Source organism: Gossypium arboreum, chromosome 6, assembly GCF_025698485.1.
Source record: "Gossypium arboreum isolate Shixiya-1 chromosome 6, ASM2569848v2, whole genome shotgun sequence".
NCBI lineage: Eukaryota > Viridiplantae > Streptophyta > Magnoliopsida > Malvales > Malvaceae > Gossypium > Gossypium arboreum.
The window spans coordinates 129,798,043-129,805,655 of record NC_069075.1 but is presented as its reverse complement, the minus strand read 5'-3'; the positions used below and the strand labels follow the sequence as shown (position 1 = coordinate 129,805,655).

General features: G+C 40.3%; 1 long non-coding RNA gene across 1 annotated transcript; it reads left to right on the top strand.

Moving 5' to 3' along the window:
- The first annotated feature begins 303 nt into the window (after positions 1–303).
- Positions 304–2,643, top strand: LOC128293904 (uncharacterized). Its single transcript, XR_008284029.1, has 2 exons — positions 304–409; positions 2,473–2,643. It is a non-coding gene; the product is annotated as an uncharacterized LOC128293904 (long non-coding RNA).
- Positions 2,644–7,613: the final 4,970 nt, after the last annotated feature.

Genomic DNA, 7,613 nt, shown 5'->3' with positions numbered 1-7,613 from the left:
GTCCTGGGTTTAAACCTAGACTCTAGCAAAAAATTTGGTTTAAGGTGAATCAAACCCTGGGTGTAGTAGGTAGGCCCTAAGAATATTGTTGGAGAAATTGTGACACAAAAAAACCTTATGGCTTAGTGGCAAGTGGCGTGTGGAGCATTTGAGGGGAGGCATGGGTTCGAATCCCATAGCAAGCAAAGAGCATTTATTTTGCTAATAGGGGGCGGCAAGAGTTGGTGTTGAATTTAAACTCTGATGTTGGAGGGATCCCACATCGGGAAGCTGGCTTTAAATAGAGAGAACCATGAGGAGAGTAAATGTACCTTTCTTGGCTGATCCCTTTCGCTTTATGGCGTGCTCGTTTGGGCTGGGCGTCGGCTAAGAGTGCTCGGAGCGTGGATTAACTCCAGTCTCCAATCAGGTGTGTATTTATCACTACTCTTGTTGTTGGATGGCTACTTCGGGCCGAAAGGGGCCATGTGGGCCCAATGGGCCTACGGGCCCAATTGGGTAAGTTGTTTGATTGTGTAGTAAATATTGGACTAGGCTAAGTGAATCTCATATCTGTGGCTAGGTTTGGGCTAAAAGGGCCACACGAGCGTGTGGGCCCATTTGGGCCGAGAATAGGCTTTAGGCCCAATCGTATTGTTATCCATGTTTAGAATACTTTAGTTTACCAATTACTGTTTTACCCTCGATTTATAGAATTACCGTTTTACCCTTAATTTGTAAAATTACCGTTTTACCCTCGATTTATAGAATTACTGTTTTACCCTCGATTTGTAGAATTACCATTTTACCCTCGATTTATAGAATTACCGTTTTACCCTCAGTTTACAGAATTACCGTTTTACCCTCGATTTACGAAATTCTGCTTTTACCCTCGGTTCTGAAATTCTTTGTTTTACCCTCGATTCTGAAATTACCGTTTTACCTCGATTTGTAAAATTCTTGTTTTACCCTTGATTTACGAAATTCTTGGTTTACCCTCGGTTTACAAAATTATCGTTTTACCTCGATTTGTAAAATTACTGTTTTACCCTTGGTTTACAGAATTACTAGTTTACCCTCAGTTTACAAAATTATCGTTTTACCCTCGATTTACAGAATTATCGTTTTACCCTTGATTGTGAAATTACTGAAATACCCCTGTAGGGTAGAGTTTTCGAAATACCCCTATAGGGTAGAATTACTGAAATACCCTTATAGGATAGAATTACCAAAATACCCCTGTAGGGTAGAATTATCGAAATACCCTTGTAGGGTAGAGATACCGAAATACACCTGTAGGGTAGAATTACCGAGATACCCTTGTAGGGTAAAATTACCATTTTGCCCCTAGGGTGTTAAATGACTGTTTTGCCCTTGTGGGCAAGTGACTAACTTGGACTGTGTGTTTGACGGATTTGATTGTGAATATATGTTGGTGATATGAATGACTTGACTGTGATTGTTTGATTCAAATATGGGCATGACATTCTCGCATACATGACATGTTGCATGGGTTGGGATTTTGTACGGAGGAAGCGTTACGGTGGCTATGCCACAAATATTCTGATACGGTGGCTCGCCACAATATTCAGATCTGGTGACTCTGTCACAATATCTCATTGACCGATCGATGGTGAGTGCGATCACGTTATCAAGGTCGTGTGCCGTTGTTGTGGGCTTCATGCCGATTATAGACCCGTTATTAATGGCTCTGTGCCAACCTAAATATGGCTTTGTGCCATCTTGACTATGGCCGTGCCAAACGATTTACACAGTAGCTATGTGCCTAACATATTTGTTGACGACTGCGTGTCGATCATATTTACCGAAGGTCAGGCGCCAGATTATATTACCGCCACCGATGGCTATGTGCGAAGTTATTACGATTATCTATGGCTTTGTGCCACGATTACATTGGGTGGGTTTGTGACATTATCTCGATTCTCGGTGGCTCTACCACAAGATTCAGATCTGGTGACTCACACGATATTCGCTCGGCGACCATGCTGCAAATTTTATGGTGTGTAGCGGATGGGTGGGTCGAGTTGTCTCCCCACATGGTGTAAGGTTCGTACGAGGGTGTATACTACTGGATTGGGTTGGGATTGCATTCACATTCGATTACGATTACGCCACGTAATTCGATTACGATTACGATTCGATTACATTACTAATATTGATTACGATTACGATTACATTACTAATATTGATTACGATTACGATTACATTACTAATATTGATTACGATTACGATTACATCGATTCGATTCGATTCTCATTTTGGTTCCAATTACGATAATGTTTCTTATTCAGTAATGGGCTAAGGTCCATCCGGTGCTTGTCTGTTGTAATGGGCTAAGGCCCCATTGGTACCGAAATTATAAGTAAGGTCAAATGGCGGACTTTTAATTCTTTTAGATGACCGATGTTCCTTTTATAGTAGGGGATTTCACACTGAGTTTTCGTAAACTCACCCCGTTTATTAACCTTTCAGGTAATTTCCAGCCTTAGATGGATCGGGGTTGCTAGGGGCTCGGAGGAAGCCACACACACTATTTATGTTACAGTTTTGATTATTACCTTTAAATTATTTTATGTGGGTTGTAGTAAAGCCGTTGTAATTTTCTGGATTTCAAATTTGGAATTTTATTTATTGTTCTTATAATTGCTAGTATTAGAACACGATTTTCCAAAGCAACTACTGTTATTCAAAACATCACGTAACCATAATTGTTTTTAAAGTAAGTTTCCGCAACTTCCAAGATTTTTACAAAGTTGTTAAGAATGTTATTCAGCTGAGGTTTTCTAACAAGGTTTAAAAAGGGTATAAGTTTTTAATTATTAAGAAGGGTTTTTAATGGAAACATGGTTTTCGAAAAACACTTCAATGTGACACGCCAAGTTCGAGCCAAACTTCTAGGCCGGGTTTGGGGTGTTACATTAAGTGGGGCAGATAGCAAACACTTTAAATTCAAGACCTTAAGGAGCTCTGCCAAGTGATACCGGGAATTTGAGATCATAAGGGAAGGAGCATTGTAAAGCAATTACTCTCAGAACTGGGACTCAACTGAATGACATCGTTAAAGATGCCATGGCTGAAGAGGGCAAATCAGATTGCAACCATGGAAAGATTTCAGAAATGTATGAAAATCACACTATAACTGGGACAGCTAAACAACAAATTGATGTAGCAAATCAAATCATTTTGTCAATGGAAATGCTACAGTAGAACAACATCAGCAACCTAAAGGATGGCCACCTCCACCATTTCCTCAATGATTCCATAATTGTAAACAAAAAGCCTAGTTCGAGAGATTTTTAGATGTCCTGAAACAACTCCAAATCAACATACTGTAAGTAAAAGCTTTGGAGCAAATGCCAATTATGTGTAATTTATGAAAGAAATAAGTCAAAGAAGTGCAGATTAGAAGAATTTGAGACTGTTACTCTCACTGAATAGTGCAAATTGATGTTCATGAATAAGTTACCTCCAAAATTGAAGGACCCGTGGAGGTTCACTATCCCATGCTCAATAGGAAATAAGATTTTTTTTGTAAGGTATTATGTGATTTAGGAGCAAGTATAAATCTAATGCCTATGTCTATTGTTAAGAAGCTGGGAATTGGGAAAGGAAGACCTAGTATGGTTACGTTGCAACTGGTTGATTGATCCTACGCACATCCGAAAGGTAAAATCGAGAATGTACTGGTAAGAGTAGATAAGTTTATTTTTCTGCCAGATTTCCTTATTTTAGAATGTGGAGATGACAAAGATGTGCCAAATATTCTTGGAAGACATTTTCTTGCTACATGCAGGACTTTAGATTATGTGCAGAAAGGTGAACTGACCATGAGGGTAAATGAACAATAGATCACATTCAATATATTTGATGCCTTGAAATGCGCTAATGAGAATTGTAACACCCCAAACCCAGCCCAGACGTTATGGCCGAATCTGGTGTGTCACATTGAAGTGTTTTAGCGAAAACCTTATTTTCATTGAAAACCCTTCCTTGAAAAAAATATGAAACCTTAATAAACTTATTAAATTCTCTTTTCAATCACAAAAACCTGTTTATAACATATGATTTTATGAAAACCTATAGAAACTTGTCATTTTAAAATTTAGTTGCGAAAACGTAGTATATAAAAAAAAATTAAGGTTTAGAAAATCCATTTTCAACTTCTTGTAATTACAACGCATAAAATAATAATCCAAATAATAACAAAAGGGATGCCTTATTACATTTCGGTCCGAAAAGTACTTAATAAAATAAAGAACTTATATGCTTTCAAGAGAGAAACAAGTCCAAGTTGTCTTGCTAGCTGGCCACCCAGAGTCCCTTCAAACATCGAACCTTCTACTGAGCATCACCAGAAAATAAAATAAAAGAGGGGGTGAGTTTTCATAAACTCAATGAGTATAACCCTCGACGTGCAACAATCATTCAATATTCACCACACATCAAACATGCAATGCAATGCAGTGCAATCCCGTCCCAATAATCCATCCGCTACACACCAGCTCTGTCCCCCGATATTCATTATGTGGGGGTATAAATATTGACCCACCCAACTGATACACATCCATGGTAGCCCAGTTACGGAACCACCTTCATTTATACATTGGGCTTAAAAGCTGCAGGTGGATCCACGATTGTCAAGCAACCATGCGAGCCTCATATACTTCCTCCGTTCCATATTTCCCAACCCATATGCAACCTAAACAAAATATAATATGTATACAGCAGATATGCATGTCATATCCATAAAACTTACATTCAACACCTAGGGGTATTTAGGTCATTTTCTCCCTTAGGGGTGTTTCGGTAATTTTCCCTTAATTATGGCTTTCACTTACCTTGACCCGTTAACAAGTCTCGCGAGCTAAGATGAACGAATGCTATGAACCAGGTAGGATTCCAAAGAAGAGGAGGTGGGTCATTAAGACCGCTTAAGTACCAAGCTCTCCCTAGTTCCAATCCTAGATATGCATATACCCGTTGCCACACCTTAACCCTATGACTTGTCCACGATCTCAATTAATTAATTAGGTTTTATGTAGTCATCATATACTAGGCCCAATACCCCTACATACACGCATATGGCCCACTAGGCCCAATCTTATTCATATGACCCATCTAGCCCAGTTCATATTCTTATGGCCCACTAGGCCCAACTCACATTCATATGGCCCCTTTAGGCCCAAATCACATTTATGTGGCCCATTAGGCCTAAATCACATTATACCCATGCTCACATACAAATTTCCTAACACATAGCATCACTTAACAATCTTTGCCTATTATGGGCCCAACAGCCCATCAGGCCCATTTAGCCTATTCTGGCCCATTTGGTCAATTCTCAACCCAAGTCCACGGAATCCTCCGTGGGCCTCAGGCAACCTATCGATTTCCTCTCCACGAGTGTTCACGCACTCGTGTGACTACCGTAGCCCAACTTTCGGCTTTTCAGCATTTCAGCATTTCGGCTTTTGCCTATTCATTTTGTGTGTGCAATGTATGTACACACCTGATAGGCAAGCGTACTGTGATTTTCTTAACCCAAACCTACAATCGATATCACCCAAAGATTAATCTCACATACTTATCGAATACTTTACCAAAAGCCAGAATCTCACCTTAACTTTACCTTGCGCGATAAGTATAACAGCCCCTTCACTAACCACAATCAACTCCTAGATCTGCACCAATCATAACTATTAAAACCAGAATAATAGGTGACTCGTATCCAACACAAGCCCTCTTACCTTACTATGGCTATTCGGCCAACCTTAGGCAATGGAAGAGGAATACTTACCAAAACCGGAACACCTAAGGAGCTATTCAGCAATGAGCTAAGATTCGAGATCCGATACTAATTCCCTAACACAATTGATTAGAAAGAGTGAGGGACAATATTCAATACTTAGCAAAGAAACCTATTAGAAGAACAACACTTACACTAGATTTGACCGAAGTGGAAGGAGTAGTGATTGTACCAAGGGTATTCGGCCAAAGAGGTTCAACCCTTTACGATTTTGTATGGCAAAAGAGGGTTATTCGGCTCCAAGAAAAAAGAAAGAAAAGTGAGCAATGAGGTAGAGGAAAAGTGGAATTCAGCACAAGGAAGAAGAAAAAGAAAAGAAGGCAAAGGGTTTTCATCTTTTAGAGAAAAGAGTTTCTGGTAATAGGGTGGAGGAAATTCGGCATTAGCTTCATACCCTAGCATTCGACACCTATTTATAAGCCTTATAGCCGAATTTTCCCATGCCCAATTCCTCATTCGGCTCCATCACTTTTCCCTTCTCATCTCCTCATTTTTCTCCCTGATAACCCCTTAATCCTTTCCTTAAATTTCTCTCCCGAACACTTCCCTTGGAGTCCACTTTCACGCTACTTCCATCCTTCTAGAAGGCCAAAATTAAACTTCTAAAAACACTAAGCTATGATTCGAACCTTAGACCTCCTTGCTAGCTATTAACGCCACCTCCTTACACTCTAAGTGGCGTCACTTAGCCACTCCTCTACTAGGATTTTTGATGCTATTTTACCTTAACTTTATTTAAAAGCCCAACTACTTGCCATCCCTGATTCTTTTAATAATTAAATTATAATTTCTTCTACCCCTTAATTTGAACTCAAACCTTAACTAAGACCTACTAAAATTATCGATTGGATAAGAATACTAAACACAATTTTTATCAAAACCAAAAACAAAGAAAGTTCAGGATTTAAGGAAATTTCGTCTACGAAATTTCCAACTACTAACACAGACTACCACACCACACTTCCGCTGCGTACTCTAATTCTAACATAGGTAAATAGCACACTATGGGTAAGTACATACCATTATTCGCCTCTGGAGCATCTCCATCCTCTTGACGATGTGCTGCATAGACTAAAGCTGGTTGTCTTGCCTCAGTATGACCAGCACCTTTGCCTGGTGCTCCACGACCCAAACCGTTTCCACCCCTGGCCTGATCATGGCATCTCGGCGATAGCTGACCACCCCTCGGTGGTTGTATGCCACCTCGATCATAATTGGCACCTGAGCTGACATTCTAGGGAAATTCCTCATCCTATGCTCCATAGATCCACAAGCTAGACAAGCTCCCGTCCTCTTCCAACAGTCACCTACATGACCTTTCCTACAATCAGCACAAAGTGGCACCCCAGATTAACAGCAGGGGGCCTTGCTCTATCTGGCTCACTAACTCTGGCCCTAGCCCTAGGCATCTTTCCTACACTAGGAGTCTCAGCCTCCCTCTCATTCCTACCCCTTTATTTCTCTCGATTTAAGTGCTCAGTGCACTTTACCTCCTCTACTATCTTTGCCTTCTTCACCAACTCCGAGAAAACTCACTCCCTTTGTGGAGCTATCAGTACCCTAAGGCTATCTCTAATTCCATCCTCAAACCTCACGCAATGATCATACTTAAGTACCAAGCTCTGTATGTACACACCTGGTACGCAAGCGTGCTACGATTTCCTTAGCCCAAACCTACAATCGATATCACCCAAAGATTAATCTCACATACTTATCGAATACAAATAGTTGAATGCTATTCTCTCGCTCAAATTACAGATCGTGGAGGAAAGCGTTGTGGGGCGTGGTGCATGCTACACATGGGCTA